This window comes from Parasteatoda tepidariorum, chromosome 7 (assembly GCF_982258835.1).
Source record: "Parasteatoda tepidariorum strain Cologne lab strain chromosome 7, Ptep-v5.0, whole genome shotgun sequence".
Classification (NCBI taxonomy): Eukaryota; Metazoa; Arthropoda; class Arachnida; order Araneae; family Theridiidae; genus Parasteatoda; species Parasteatoda tepidariorum.
This window is the reverse complement of record NC_141761.1, coordinates 78,101,784-78,119,425: the sequence shown is the minus strand read 5'-3', so window position 1 is coordinate 78,119,425 and position 17,642 is coordinate 78,101,784. Positions and strand designations below refer to the sequence as shown.

The following is a 17,642-nucleotide window of genomic DNA, read 5'->3' as shown; positions in this document are numbered from 1 at the left end:
CGCTCGACTCTTAATGTGTTGTCCCATATTTGAAACCCAGCGTTGGCTGGTTAATACGAATTCTTTTCCCAGGTCGGGTCGACAACAGTGGTTAAATAAGAAATCTTCACGGGTAAGCAGATCAGAGGTTAAAACCTCTTTGCCGCCAGGCTAACACGGGAGGTTTTCGTGTTTTTCTTCGGTTCGTGGTTCCATGTATTCCGGGCTAGTTCCATCAATTCATCCTTCATGAAGCCTAGTTTATCCTAATGCTTAATTCAGGAGTTCTCTTGTCATCTGGGGTAAGCTCAAAATTGCAAGGCTGCAGAGTTGAACAGTGACAGTCGTATTCAGAAATAGTTTTTCTGCTCAACACCGTTTATAAAATATAATACTATAAAAAAAAACATATATTGCACCAAGAAAAAAAAAATTTTTTTTGTTGCTTAAAGCGCTTATTTGCATTATTAATAGTGTTGAAATTGTAATAGTGTTGAATTATATTACTAACAGTGTTGAATGTTATGTCCTAAAAAGGCATATTCTTCTCTATTTTACAAAATTCCTTTTATATAATGCAAAAATCTAATCATTTCAGGTTGTTGTTTTTTCTATTAAATACACATAACTATGTAGCAAACACATCCGGTAAACAATAGTTTTGTTGAGTTACATACCAAATGATGTTAAAACAAAGTAGTGATGATATATTGACTTTTTTTTTCAATTAAAAGATAGAAAGTATCAGGAAAATTTATAAATTTGAAGATAAACAATTTATCTGTCTTGTTTAATAAAATTCAAGTATGAAAATGACTTCAAAGAATCGGTATGTTATGAAAATATTTTTTTTTGTACAAACATTTTTATTTCACGATTATGAAAATATTGAGACTAAAATTGCGAGTACAATGTAATAATGATAGAGTTTATTGAATATTTTCAAAGATTTCAATTGTATGACGAAATGTACATTGTTCTAAAATGAATGTTCGCTATATAGTAGGAAGTTAAAAAAAAATATGATTATATGAATTATGAAATATGTTTGAATATGTTTTAGAGGACATATTTTATGAATGAGAACTTAATAAACAAATTTTATCACAATAGGTATAACTATTTTAAAATATAACTAAACAAAGATAATTTTGAAAGGTGAATTGGGTTTAAAGGAGATAACCAATTAATTCGAATACATCCTAATAAATTTCTAGCGATGATTAAATGGTGAAAGGAATATTTGAAAACTAATTTATCGAAGGAAAAATATGTTGCTGAATGAGAAAAATTAGAATTCAGTAATTTCAAAATTTGAAGCAACAACTTGCTGCAGTCTAGAAGATACAATTAGCAGACATTGTTGCAATCATTTTACTTATGATACTCTAGCATGCAGCACGAAACATTGTTTCACAGTTTTCAGTCAGAAGGCAAGGTTTTTCACTAATTTCAAAGCTTAGTCATGATAAACTACTAGTTTCTTATACAGAGCACAATAGTTCATGCATCCCAATCTCTTTCGGTTTTTCTTTACTTGATTTTTAAAACTACTCGATAATTTTCGAAAGATTAGTTTCATAAGCTATTTTGTAACACATTTCAATAACAAACTACACATTGCATATTCTAAAATTTGAGTATTAAAGCTTTAAACAATGTAAAAACCGTGGTGTAAACCAATGTAAAACCATACTCGAAGTTCATCATCTCTTCGAGTATGATGAACTAATCAAACAATTGTGTTAAGGAACACTATATTCCGGGTGAACACAAAATTGAGCGTTCATTAACGATTTTAGGCATGCTATTTAAATCTAAACACTTAAAAGTGAACACACCAAACTCTCACGATTTCACACCATATAGGATATGTTTTCACTTCCGAAAACATCAATGTTGACGTCAAAAATACAAAAACCGCTGAAATAATAGTTAGCCAGTATGCCAGTAGTTAATTTATGTTCTGGTACGCGCAGGTGATAGGTTTGTTTTTGCTCTCAACGTTTTTATTCATCAAAAGAGACAAGAATTCGCCGTTAAATATATAAGTGCGAGTTTAGTTGCTTAATAAGGATAATTATATTTTAATTTTAAAATCTCTTAACTGGTTTAAATAATTTTATGATGTGTAATTTTAATCCGCCTCCGTTATGTTAAGCCTAGCTCGAATCCATCTTAATATTCTTCTCTGTGCTACGTCAAGTATGTTTCATTTACTAATTTTATTCATTCGTGCACTTATGCATTCTAAATCGATAATTTTCACTTTATATTTTAATCTAAAAACAAAATATAAAGGAAGCTTCAGGTAACTTTACTGACCCTTATGCCTTTATCTCATCTCACTGAAATTATAAATTTTAATGTAACTGAGTAACAAAAATGATGGCTGCTATTTTGCACCAAGTAGTGTATAAGAGCGTTTGTGTGGTGAAACATGACGTTTCACTTGACCGTTTCGGTGTAAAATAGTTGCCATCATTTTTGTGGCTCTGTTATACACTAAAATTTTTAACATACTAGATAGTGCAAAATATTGCACATAATAGATAACATGCTTTCACTTGAATGAAAGCATATGTTTAAAAATTTACTTTTGAAAACGACAATACTCAGAAAATACAGGCATGAAGCAATACCTTCTAGAAAAGAGAATGCCTCATCACGGGTTACCATAATCAAGAAATTTGGTTCTTTAGTAGTCCAAAAGTAATGACATCTTGCGCAACTTAGTGGCCCGAATGTATTGACGTCCTTCTTTTTTCAACCACTGCGCAGTTTATGTTCGTCACTTCGAACTACTAAATTGATCCGTGTTGAGACCTTCTTTCATCTAGGAAGTGTTGCATGAAGTCATGTGAATAGTGTTTTAAATGTCTAGTAAAATATGTCTGATAATACAATAAGGTACTTTTCAAAAATTAAAACGTATTAAAACTGTGCTTATAATTTGAAGTGCAACTTTTATCCCATTTACCTCGTGTTCAATTCATCTTTCAGTCACAGGTGCAGACTACACTTTAACCTTATTCCGTATGTTTACCTTTAAAATCGATGGGATTTAATCAATTTCTTATGACGTCTTAGCAATAATATCATCCTGGTTAAAATTAAATTTATTAACTTAATGGTCTTTTTGGGAATTCTTACATTTTTTGTAATTTTTCTATTTCAAATATTCTATAAATTGTGGAATCAAATGTAACACATATCTTTATTCACTACACTGATTTTATGTATTTATTATTCATATTTAAATTGGAAATTCTAAGCTGACATTTGCTGATAAATATCTTTTTAAAATCATCGCTTGATGAGATATTTCACTTGATCTTGAACTACCCCGAGGCAAATACCAGTGGTAATTCAAAAACATTTACGACTCTAATTAGTGATGGAAGATAAACGTAATTGAGATTTATTTCTAAGACATATTTATGCATTCTTAGGGGGGAAAAAGTTGAAAAAAACTAAACCATTTTGTCCTTGAAATTAAAAATAGATTTATCATGTTCGTGATGTTTTCCCCAGCATTATAGTTTTAAATTAGGCAAGAAAACCCAAAATAAAAACTTATAACAACAAAAAGGATTTACATTTTTCGACCTAAGCAGTAATTAGTTGGAATAAATAATACTTTAAGAGCTTAATTAAGTATATAGATAACTAATAAAATATTTTGTTATTAACCATTACTGAATATTTATTTTTTAAATTCAACTTAAAGACTTGAAATAATGTGTATTTTTAACACTTTCCTTAAAAAATTAAATTATTTTTCTTCAGTTTACTTTTGTATTTTTGTTATTGTGATTTCAGATTAACAATTGCGCAGTTAAGTGCTTTGTAAATTACTAAATTGTTGGCATTTTATGAAAAACAAGATGATTACTATAATTGCAGGTGTATCACCCGTACATGCCCCATACACAAATATATAACTTTCTTAAGATTTAGAATGTAATAAAAAATAAAAAACAAAAGAAAATGTGAACTATAATTTAAGGAAATTGATTTCTCCATACGTATTGAATTTTATTACATTTTTGAGACTTTGGACGAAAAAAAATGTGACTAAAAATATTTGCAACTGTAAGGAAACTACGTATCTAAATACATCTTTTTTAAAGGTATAGAATGTTGTCATAAGATTCTGGTTAAAATTTTAAAAAAATTATTGCTTCCAACTTATACTGCAATTAATTACCATTCCTTGTTATTCTACAATGCTTATTTTAACAATGGTTTAAAATATTAGTAAAATAAATAAAAAAAAGGAAAATTAATTATTGTAAAAATTAGAAAGGAAAGATTATTAAATTACTAGAAAGGAAATTTTTTCTTTAAAAAAATGTTCGCAGCCGTTATTTTTTGTTTTCTAAAATGCACTGTAAAAAATTAGAGTGTGTTGAACCCATAATATTGTTTTAACTCACTGCAACCTTAACCTAATGCGAAGTTGAACCATATTAATTGGTAATTTATTTCCTTCATTAAATTGATTGCAGAATGGAAATTTGGTTTGATTTTACACCTTACTAATGTTGAAATAATTTGAACTATATAATGGTTCGAGATATTAGTATTATACTTCGACCTTAAGCCAATTTTTTGAGAAATTTGTTTTTATTACCCGCATAAAAATAAGTATATTTTTTTTGTTATATGTCATGTGTTTCTTGAAGAGTATCCAGCTGAAATTTTCTACAATGTAAATAATTTTCGTGCATCAGAACACCAAAAATGGTGGCAACTATTTTACACCAAAGTGGTATTTCACTAGGTATTCTACTACGCAAAAACCAAAGGATAGTTCATGGTGCTGTGAAACGCCTAGAATCTTCTTTCACACTATTTGGTGTAAAGTTATTGTTATTTAGTAGCACTAAAATTTATAATTACTCTAAGATATGATTAACATAAGAATCAGTAAGGTTATTTTCACGAGACATTATGAAGTAAAACTCAGTAAGAATCAGTAAAATAACAGAGACATAAAATAAGAATCAGTAATTTAGGTTGCTTACATGCACTAATTCTTAAAATAAAATGAGTTTGTGAATAGAACATACGCGTAGCAGAAAGAGAATATTAAGACGAATTCGAAATAGGCTTAATTGAGCAGGAACGATTTTTACAATGCACACTTTAAAAAAATTTACTTACAGTGCTATAAACGCCCACCTAATTCATCTATAATGGGTAGATAGAGCATGTTTTGCTCTATCCATTTATATTCTCTATTATAAATATACATTTGAGGGCTTTTGTTTCTAAATAAATTTAATTCGATAGAACATGTGTTCTAAATTAAGAAATCGTTGCCACAGGAAATAAATACGAATGGAATACTAATTTCTAAGAGCGTCTGGAAAGTGAAAACGGGGTAAACGAGAACAATTATTTCATCAACGAATATAACGTTTAAACGAGTTTTTCCCGTTAGATCGTAAATTAAATGATCTATCGTAAGAGAAAGAGAACCTCGTTTAGTTGAGAAAGTTGAATCCTTTTCTGGCGACAAAAAGTTGCGCCATTAAATGAAAGCATTTACTAGGTTAAGAAAAAAAAAACATCAGTGGTGTGAATTGGCTTTGTTCGAAGAAGATTTGCTACTTTTCTGTTGGATGTAAACTTGGCAAAACTTATCATTCATATTGTAAGTTCCTTTTTCCAAGTTCTTATTAAATATATATATATATATTTTTTTGGTTTTCCATTTGCTGTTTTCATATAATGATAATAATATAGAGAGATGTAAACTAATATTATTTTAATAATATCAGAGTTATTAATTTTAATACCGATTGACAATATTAAAAAAATAGAATTTAAGTGAACGTTCATCATTCATATTGTCAGGAAAATTTATTATTCATCTTTAAGTTCCTTTTTTCTGTTTCTCATAAAATGTCTAATTTTTTTACGATTTTAATGTAATGAGAATAGTTTTAGATTGCTGTAAACTAATATTATTAGAGAAATAACAACGTTAAAAATGTTCTTACATTTATCGCTTGAGATTTCATTTCACTTAATTTCATTTGAAGATTCATTTCAAGATTTACTACTTTTCTACTTAATGCACTCTGAACAATTCCGGATCAAAATTCCGATTTTTGTTAAAGTACCGGTACTCAGAGTGTTGGTACTTTTTACCGTAAACTCCACTTTTACTGGAACATGTTACGGAACAAAGAATCTGATCTACCGCAATTTTTATAGCAATAATTAGCTTAACATCACTGACTCACTCTAATTAAATATAGATTACAGAAAAATTTACGGTATATTATTTTACGGACAAAATGGATTTTACAGTAAAACAGATTTGACGGATGATGCACCCAAAGTAAGGTACTTTGTTCCGTAATTTGATCCGGAATTTTTACAGTGTGTGAAACGGAAAAAAATTTATTGTTATTTCGAGTTTTTTATGGGATATTATTTTTTAATTTTCTTTATTTTTCTGTCTCAATGTAACAATAAGAATTTTGAAGAGTTGTACATAAAAATAATGACAGCAATATCAATCATAATATTTTTCATAATATTTTACCAACCATAATATTTTATTAATCATTTTATCAATATATAGCAAAATCAATATATTCACAATGAATAAAAAAATTTTAGGCAATTTATGTGAACATTTATTTAAAGTTAGATATAATACTGGCAAAACAAATGATTGACATTGTAAGTTCATTTTTCCTGTTTCGTATAGAACATTATTTTTAATTATTTTATGTTACGGTTTCTAAATAAAAAATGTTTTTTGAGACTTGTAATTTAAAATTATGACAATTTAGTTAAAGTAATAAAAAAATATTTTTTTTATCTTCACCGCTTGTCAAAATTTTTTGTGAAAGTTAATCTTTAAGAAACACTTTCATTATATATAAATAAAAGTTATTTAAATAATATGATAAATGTAATTGGAATTATAATATGATTTTTAATTTAATTTCGATCCCATATGCAACGAGTACTACCAATTTAATATTTTACTTATTTAATCAAACAATATTTCTTGCGATGGGCAAATAAACTCAGAGTACAGAAATGCTAACGTTGGTATGAAATCATGATTTTTCTTAACGGGAAAATAACTACATCACAGCATTGACTCTTTTCATTAATTTTTTAAACCGGTGTGTTGAAAAACAGGATGGAAAATTAATATCAATTTATTCTTACATTATGCATTACAAAATGAGTTACAAAAGTTACAAAAATGAAGTTATGAATATAAATATAAAATTAGTAGTAGACAAAAATAATAAAACAAAATTGAAAACATAACAATATTTAAAAAAAATGCTGACGTAAAATATCCTCAGTTATAGACGGATCATGGGTTAGAATCCCCTTACCGTCGGGTTAACGGTGGGAGTTTTTCGTGGTCTTCCGCTCCATGTACGTAAATGTGGGTTAGTTCCATTAAAAAGTCTCTCACAAAGGCGAAATTACAAGGCTACGGAGTTGTACATCAATTGTTGTAAACTCAGAACTGGATCAGCTGTTCAACGCCGGTTGCGAAAATAAAATTGCAAAGGAAACTACGAACAATGTGTATTGTTTACAATTATGATGATAGATGCTTTTGTGTGTGACGAAGCTAAAACTGAAAAAAAAATCATACCACTTTTTTACATCAATTTCTGGTCCGAGAGAGACCTAATAATCAATTTACTGAGTTAAGCGGTCCGAGTCAAATATTGGTGGTCTCGAACCAACGAACCACTGTTAATTGCGAACCTTGTTACTATTACATATTAGAAAAATAAATTTTTAAAATTGGAGTTCATAAATAGAAACAGAATAAATAGATCAAAAAATAATAAACTGTTAAAAAGTGTCATTAAAAAGAATAATGGAATAAAATATTAACAGCACCAATACTATGTAGAAGTCAGAAAGTCGCAAATCTAATGTTTACCGTAAAAACATAACTATTAGGAAAGCACATTGAAATACCCAACAAACATAAGGGCCAATTTAATTTAAACTGACAAGTTAAAACTAATAAAATCATTAATTTTTAGATTTCACTTTAGATTTAAGAGTAAACTAAAATTCAATAAACACTATTAAGCCGTAAATGTGTAGTACGTAAAAATATTGACGGAACACCCTAAATAACATTTGTTTCTAATCATTGGATTTTCACGTTTTAGGACTCAAATTTTAAGCCTCAGAGTTAAATTAAATTTAGGATTCAGTTTGGTCGCGGGAGAGCGGATCAAAGTTTGGATACCTTATTGTAAATTTTACTTTTTGCGTATTTCGCCATATCTCGAGAACTTTTTAAGCGAATAGAATAATCATTGCACGCAATTATAAAATTCGTTTATCCCAAGATAATTCCATACAAAATATAACTTTTAGTAAATATTTATTATTTTTATAGTAATGGTCGGAAAACTTTTCAATGGGTAAGGTATAAAATTTTTTACATCAGTTTAAAGAATGCAATTTTAAATGGCAATAGGCAAAATTTGAGCAAATTGGTCGAATGGTTTCTGAGAAATCGAATTTTGAAATGGTCGTGTTTTTCTAAAATTCAAGAAAATACGTTTCTGTGCCGATTTCGTTCACTTATTATACCGTCTGCGCTAATAAGATAACATATTTGATGTGGTCCTCTTCAGCCATTAAGATCGAGTCCCAGTGTGTGAAAATCCGATCCTTAGATCAAAAGTTATTCAGAGTATTTAGCTTTTTTTTGCGCACAGTCGAAACACATCAAACATTCTAGTTCCTGGGTACACATAATTTCAGCACATCATTAGTGATTTAAGAAGGATTTAAGATTGAGAAAAGCAATACAATTTAAATAGAAATAGACATATTGTAAAAGGTTTACAGATTTAAACGGATAATGTTTAATTAAAAAAGATTATTTGGAATAAACCCTTATTTATCAATGATATATTGACAAATGAAAGATTTAAACGACATCTTAACTGAAGGATAAAATAACTGACGTTTAACTTTTATGAGAAAAGGAAGACCAATGAGACATTATTTATCTGAAACACACCTTACACGCGTTTTTTTTCATCATCTACAAAATGTCATTCGTGTCTGACAATGCGGAAAAACGTATGTAAAACAATATTTAAGGTATTTGTGTAAAATAAATATTTACATTCCGATTATCATTTCTCCTGTTTACGAAACAAAACATAACTCTTAAATTATTTTTCGTTCTTTACGCCTTGTGAAATAATTTTTTAGAAATACTTATAAAGATGGAAAATTACACAAAACATTACTTAACATAGTTGATGAATAAAGTTTTTTTTCTCTATTTTATACTAATTTAAAAATTATTTGTTCTTTAACATCAGCAAATGTTTTCTCATTATTAGTAAAGGAAGACAAATGAAACATTATTTATCTGAAACACACCTTACACACGTTTTCTACATCATGAGTACACTGTAAAATCTCTTGCGTCCTGTTTCGCTGAATTTTATTTTGAACAACCCAAAAAGTGTGTGAATGAACATTTTTAGTTAGCACCAAATCAAGTTTTTATATACAATTTAAAGGTTGTGAATAAACCTAAAGCTCTTATAATGGGAAAAGTTTATATCAGGTTCACGCACTTTCACTCCATGCGTTTAAAAATTCTCACTTCCGAAAGCTTATGTTGGACTTATGTTGGAGCACTTTAGATATCGTCTCTAAATTGTTTACATTTGAATACAAGAGTGTGTGGTTGCCTTCAATGTTGCTATACATTTACTAAAACTAAAGTTAACCCTTAAAATATGTATGTTTTAAGTTGTGTAATACGGACATTTGAATTTTAATTCTTATAAATCAATCATGTATAATTTCTATTTGCTTCGGTTCTGTTAAGCCTAATTCGTCTTAAATTTCTCTCTGTACTACGTGTATGTTTGACTTACTAATTTAATTTAAGAAATTTTGTACAGATGCATCCTTAATTATATATTCTTTACTTTATATAGTATCGTAAAAATAACTTTGCTGACTCTTATATGCATCTTACCTTATTATAATATTTTTATATAAGAGACGTTGAACAGCCAACCCAATTCTGAGTTTACGACTAATCAACGTTCAACTCTGTAACCTTGTAATTTTGAACCCAACCCAGAAGGAACCGAGCATGGATTTTACTTTTGAAATTTTTATAAAGAAAATTTTTAAAGAAAAGCTGCAGTTTAATTTTTTTTTAGTTTCAAACTATGTATACTATCTCGCTGAAAAGAATTGCCAGTGCATTAATAAGTAAAAACAGCTTAAATATTAAAAAAAATTCTTCCACAGCTCTACAGCTATTAGGGGGCCTTCGCTTTATCCATCACAGGGTTTCGCTTTACCGTCTAATTAGATTTCATTTTTAATTTTCATAACTCTAATAGACCTGAAAATTCAAATTTTCAGTTAGTAGCCAATGGCCGGTAAAAGTAACTTTTTCTAAACCAGAAGGTACAAGAAAAATGTGTTTTCCACTGACTAGGTGGCTGGACGCAGTTGAGAGGGACCTAAAGATAATAGGAATAACTAATTGGAAGACTATGGCACTGAATAGGTCAACATGACAAAAACTTATTGGGACAGCCTTGGCCTGTCATAGGCTGTAGTGCCCAAGTAGAAGAAGCAGAAGCCAATGGCAGGTAGACTCTAATAATTTAGTAGTGAATTGTTCCTCAAACCTACTGAGTCTGTAATCGATATCGGCAGATCCTTTTCATTCAATAGCCACTTTTTGCAGACTTTCTTTTTGCTTGGATTAAATTATATTAAAAAAAAATTACTGTTAAAAATAATCTACAGCTATAAAAAGTCAATTCAACAATAAGAATAAATATAAATACATGACAAAATTTAGCTAAACATACTGACTGCAACGAACTTTATTTAAAAATAATTCGGTAGGCAAGATACATTTAATGTATACATAATAATTTTGAAACATTAGATTTGTTTAAGAACTCCTTTCACAAATTAATGGATTCTGAAAGATCAAAATTTTAAATGGGGGCATTGGACATTTTAATGAAAATTCTGTTTTCCACAGATTTTCTTTATTGATGTACTTTTTATCATTAAACGAATTATTCGACTTAAAAAAAAAATTTTTTTATACGAAAAATTATTCGATTTAAAAAAAAAAAAGCGATGGGGATATTGACCGGTTGTTTAGTTAATTTAAGCCGCAATTCTTTTTGTTGACTTGCCTAATGGCGAGCCGGTTATTTCCATGTCTAAAATCTTAAGATCCTCCTAAACCTGATCCATTCATCTCAGTTTTAATTTTTCCGTTTTTCAATTATATCTACTGTTAAAAGATTAAAAGGACAGCATCTTAATCGAAATCATTAAATCAATCAATCATTGGATTAAGAATCATATTTTAAAAGCATCTTTGTAAAAAATTATAATTAAATAGTTAGCTAATGTATATTTCCATCACTGTGTAGCATATTGATAACAGGTATTATGAGTTTTTTTTTTTATCTACGTATAGATAATTGATACAAAATAGATATAATTTACTGTACAAATTAAGATTTTATCTACAGTGATTCCTTTGAACTCGTAAAATTGCACATTTCGTCGAAATGCAAATATCTTAAGGTCATTGATCGTGTCATCTAGCATTCATAATGACCAGTGGTCAAATCTCTGTTGCCGCTCTCGGAATAAGTACTCACGACATTGTGGAGACACCGATTTCGTGAGCTGTTGGTAGTGTAACCTACTCAAACGCCTCTCCCTAAAAGAAAGAAAAAAGTTACCCTTTCAAACGTGTTCGACAGTAAAGATTGGAACTCATTAATACTAGGCGTGACCATGGGGAATAAAAACATTGAGTTCAAATGCCGGCCTACGCAAAAATACCATCTTTGGTCAAAGTAAACAATTAATGAATGGAATTATAAATCATAATTAACCCTCAGGATTTAATTTCTTTCGGAGAAGGTATATGCCCTATACCGAGGGGTTTTGAGAGGGGACTTAAGACAAAAGTAACAGCGACTAAAATCACTAAATCTTTAATCTATTATTATTTTTAATAAGTAATTAAATTTTTAGTTGGGAAATATTTGGTTCAAGCAAATAGTTTAATTAAGAATAAAGTATGATTTTCAAATAAACTTAAAAGTAAAGATGGAAATAAAAAATTTTTACATCAAAAAATGTTTTCTGTTTAATGCCATTCTTTAACAGATCTTAAACATTATGGTATCGCTAATTTCAAATCTGCAATCGGTTTTTCTTCAAGCTATAGGTTTTCTTAATAATATTTTTAATCAATTTTTTGCCGAAACGTAAAAGTTTAGGAACGTTTTGGGGTCGCATAAATTTTGTGACAAACTCCTAGAGGAGTTTGAGCACGTCATCAGGATTAATATTGCTTATGAACCCATGCCCGGAAATATTGTCATAGGCAGCTGGAGTGCTTCCATATTATGAACTGTTTCTACGTGAGCTTCTGAACAGGTCTAAAAGGAAAACGCAACTAGCGGCGTATGACGATACTTCTGGGCATGAGTTCTTACGCAATTTTATTCCTGATGATCTGCCTTAACTTCCCTAGAAGTTTGTCACACCATTTGCAAACCCCTGTTATTTTTAGCGTTTTTAAACTTGCATATTTCGGCCAAATATAGCTTAAAATGTCATTTAAAAAATCTGTACCAAATTTATTTCAAATTTGATATCCCCGTACCTGAATTCGGCAAGATCAAGTTTCGTATAAAAGCAATAAAAAATATTGTTCCCAGTGATATACACGTTCGTGTGGTCCTTAAATAGGAAAATTATATTTATTTATTTCCAAAATAAACCCAATTTCATATTAAACCTGTTTGTTTCCTTAAAAAGAGTTACAGTCTGTTGTCTAAAGCTTGTTGCAAAATAACGATAAACCATATTTTCAAATTGCTTAAGAAAGCGCTTTGTAAAAACGTTTTGGGTAAAAAACACCACAATTTATATTTTGGCATTAGATTTTTTTTGTGTATTGTGCTTCTATAGGTATAAAAAAATTATAGTTATATGCATTTTCCTCTTAGTGTTGAGTTGCATGACAATTCACACTTTAAGTTCTTCATATGGGTTCATTTGGTTGCATAAGCGAGCGCTGGCAACATTATCAACATTTTGTCTTTAAATAAAAATGAATACTAATTTGTTCAAGAAAAATTAAATTTAATGAAATTTAAGTCCCTTATCTGATAACTTATTAAAACAAGTTTGCTTTTACGAATGATTCTTTGGCTGAATTGAAACCACATTTCAGTTTCATCCTAAAAAATACACAAAAATATCTTACTGATAGCTTGACGACGCTAATGGTATTTCTAATCACTAACTTGTCTATTATGTAAAATATTTTATGCCAGAGGAAGACCACATCGAAGTAAGCATAAATTACAGTGCAAAAATAAGCGGGTCAATCCTAAATAACTTTTGATCTAAAGATCGAAACTTCAAGTTCTACGACTCAATTTTAATGATTAGAAGTGGTGACTTCAAATATGCGAATTAATTAGTGCAGACAATGCATTTCCTGAAAATCGAACTTTTAAAACACAACTTTTTTAAAATTAGATTTATCTGGAACTATTCCAATATTATTCCATGTATCGCTCAAATTTTCTATTTCGCCATGCAAAAATACCTTTTTTGAAATGATGTAAAAAATTGTATAGCTACCTTACAATTCAAAATTTTTTCAACTAGTTTTATGCTCTTAGTGGGGATATTATTAAGTAAAATATTATTAAATAAAATAAAAAATAATAAATTATGAAATAAAATAAAAAATAATAAATTATTAAATAAAATAAAAAATAATAAATTATTAAATAAAATAAAAAAATAATGAATTATTAAATAAAATTATTAAATAATTAGATATTATTAAATGAAATAAAATATATTAAATATTTACTAAAGTTATTCTTTGCATGGAATAATCGTTGGATAAATGAGTTTTATAATTGTGTGCAAAAAGTTTTCAATTCGCTTAAAAATTTCTTGAAATAAGCAAAGCGATAAGCATATAGCGAAATAAGTAAAAAATAAAATTGACATTGAGGGGTCCAAAGTTTGGACAGCTCTCCTTACCAAAATATTAAGAGCATATTTCCCAGATTGCGGCTACCCTTTATATTTTGGGGTGTCAGTAGTTCAAATCCGTCTAAAAACAGGTTTATTTAGAGAAAGTACGTTTTTCTGTCTGATTTTGTAACTTAAAATATCGCCTGCTTCAGTAAATTAGCATATTCACCCCTTTGGAACCATTAAGATTGAGTTCTAGAACGTAAAGATCCGATCATAAGTCCGTTATTTTTTTTTCATGCGCTGTACATGCAATAATTGTTTATTGCGATGATTACTGTTAGACTAACATAAAGACTCATGTTCTCTCCTAATCTTGATTAAGATTTTGTTGATTTTTACTCTTTTAAAGTAACAGTTATAGTTAGAGCGGAAATGCATTGAATTATAAAGGGTGTTTCATTTTGTTTTAAGTTTTCATTGTTTCCCTTATGCACTGCATATGTGGTATTATACTGTATTTTTATTGCAGGGCATTTAAAATAACTATCTAGTTAAATTATTAACTAGGAAGTGAATCTGGCCTGGGTACAATGCTGACCTGGTTGTCACAATTATGCCGGTGGTCACGAAATTGTGGAGCTTTAACCTACATGAGCCCCCAGGCTGTGGCGGGAATGCTTTATTGAAATCATTTAATGCTCTGGGTTTCTTGTAAAATAAGTGTTTCGAACTATTTTAGGAATAATATTCTCCGTTTTTGTTGATACCATAAATTAAAACAAACCCATGTTGTAGGAACAATAAAATAAGGTAAAATTTCATCGAAATATTAAAATAATTAAAAAAGAAGTCTCTAAGGAGAAAGGGAACATAAATGTGGACGATAGGGAGGGATGTATAAAACCTAAACATCTCTCGCTTTTTTTAATTTTGTAATTTTACTTAAGACCGTCATAATTTTTTTTTTCTTTCTAAAAGAAGTGTTAATATTAAATCGAAAGTTTACTTCGATCAATAGCAGAATATGTGACACAGTGTTACGACTGAGGAGAAATGGAGTTAAATGGCATTTTACTCACAATCCTTAAGACAAGAGACTGAAAAATTAGGTTATAAATCAGCTTATAATTTAATAACAGTCCGTAACATCTACCTTCCTTTGGTGTTTCCTAACAAGAATTAATTTACAATTCTTAAAAATATTTGAGTTCAGTCGCTAGCTAAAAGCAATCAGTTTTGTTTCATGGCAAGCCCATTGCGAATAACTTGTTCCCTTTTTCTATGTTATTTTAATGTACCTCGGGGAAGATTTCTATACTTATAGATCATAAACACAATTTAAATAAATTGACCGGATATTTTCCATGAATCAAGGACATTTAAACCATCTTGTTTGCAAACTCATTTCATCCACGTGCAACAAACGGCGACGTTTTAGCAAAAGAACATTTTTTTTTATCCATTTGGTGCTCTGGGCCTCCACCTTTTTAATGAGAATGGTACGGGTATAAATCGCTTTTGCAAATGCAACCTTGGACTAACCTCCTCGATTCTAGGCACAAACCGGAATACCCATGAAGAACTTTAAATGATGCAATTTCCCTTTCAGCCCTAACAACACACCACCTCCGCCACCTTTCATAAAAAGCACGCCATGAAATTTTTTATTCTTTTTTTTTGTCGACAAAAGTTTTTTTTCATTATTTTCTTTCGCCCATTCGGTTATAAATCTAGATTTTGTTAAATGTGGGCACGAAACAGGATTGGCGTTGATTCGCGTGTTCTCTAGAAGCGGTAGTCATGGATTCGGCAACGCATTGAGATTCCTCAGATTTACATTGTCTTGAATTGGCTACCTTTTTCTACAATACCATCTGTTTCTTTGGAACATTCTTTAACTAGGTTTGGCGAGAAATATTGAATAATTGGTTGATAATTGTATTGTGGGAGTGAAGTGTTTAATTTAGCTGACTGACTTGATGAAAGTGCACGGTTTTCATCAATAAAAATAACTAGACAAGTAAGTCTGTCATTATTTGTTTGAAGGTAATGTTCAAAACTTGTTTAAAATTTTTACAATGTGCTCGATAATTTAAGAAATTATAAGATGAATAATGTTTAAATTTCCTAAAAACATAAAATTATAAGTTCAGAAATTTCTCTTTAAATTTTAAAATTTAATTAATATTTTTATATTTAATTAAACCATTTATCTATAATATTAAATGCAAATTTTTAGAACAAGAAATTTTCAGTATTATTAGTTTTTTTAGCTAGTTTTTGTTTGGGAAAATACACGTAAATTACATTTTTTTCATAACTCTTATAAAAATTTAAAATTTATAAATTGTACTCCAAATAGTTTCCAAAGAAAATATCTAAAAAATGTTTATAGTTAAAATTTTTTAGTAATATAAAAATTATTACTAATAAAACAAAATCCGAAAATTCCCAACCAAAAGTTTTTTTTAAAATTATTCAATTAACATTTTTATGAATTCAACAACTGAATTAATTCACACAAATTCAATTTAAAATTTTTAAGATACTAATTGACGAAAAAAAGATTAGTTTGAGGTGTTGTGTAGCATTTTGAAATCAAAACATTTTCCGGATTATAGAACTTGTTTTAGGCAATTTCAAAAACAAAAAATTATTTTATTAAATTTTTAACAAAATGATATTAATTAGAGAAATATATTTTATGAACAGTTTCACAATGCTTCTGTACAATATTGAATTTACCAAATTTACTTAAATGACATTTAACTCAAACTTCCCTTTTTCTCAATAAGTCCAAATTTACTTAAAATGTCACTTAACTCGTTTTCCCCCACTATTTAAAATTTTAAAAAATGTCTATTAACACTTGTTTCCTCAATTTCAAATTTCATAAAATTGTCACTTAGCGCATTTAACATATAATTCATATTTATTCAGTATGTCACCTTTTATATTTTCATTAAATTATTAGATTATATTCTAATACGTAATTAAATGCAGAATTTAACTTAATTTAGAAAATCGTAGGAATAAAAACTGACTTTAGAGGGCCGTAATGAATTCATTTCCATTTTCATTTTATTTCTTTGTAATTAGAAAAATATAAAATTTTGCTTATTACAAAATACAGCAAAACATGCATTATATTTATAAATCATAGGTATAATGTTTTTGAAGCAGAAAACATTTGAAGTTTTGCACCTTTTGCCTTGCACCTTTTGTCTTAAATAAAATTAAATTATAAAAATTTTCAACTTTTTCTGTACAAAAAAAATTATTTTATTACTATTTTTTCAAGTGCCTGAAAATTACTTAAACCCTTAATTGTTAAAGAAATTGTACAACATTTGTTTTTAACTTGTTTTGTCCAAATAAAATCTTTAAAAAATGGAAATGTAAAAAAGTTTTAAATATTTTGACACCTCGAATTATTACCTCTACTTTTTAGAAGTTGGGTGAAGTTTGAAAAACAGTTGTAAGTTTGTTTGACAGTTGTAAAATTTCTTAAGCTAGTTATGCAGTTTTGCCAATTATTTTCTGCCTGGAAGGTGAAGGTCGCACGAAGATCATTAAAAAGCCGCAGTTTGTGAATTCATAAC

General features: G+C 28.7%; 1 protein-coding gene across 5 annotated transcripts in view; it reads left to right on the top strand.

The window, feature by feature from the left end:
- The window catches only part of Sdb (SAXO downstream of blistered), a 100,541-nt gene that overhangs the window by 9,976 nt on the left and 72,923 nt on the right, over window positions 1-17,642 (top strand). For 2 of the 5 annotated variants that reach the window (XM_087168099.1, XM_043047996.3), the window contains exon 1: window positions 15,640-16,060. The exons of 2 other annotated variants lie outside the window; for them this stretch is intronic. The gene's annotated coding sequence lies outside the window, so the exon portion shown is untranslated. Of the gene's footprint in view, window positions 1-5,473; window positions 5,642-15,639; window positions 16,061-17,642 lie in introns of those variants that run through there. One more of the 5 variants, XM_043047997.3, reaches the window with a different exon arrangement.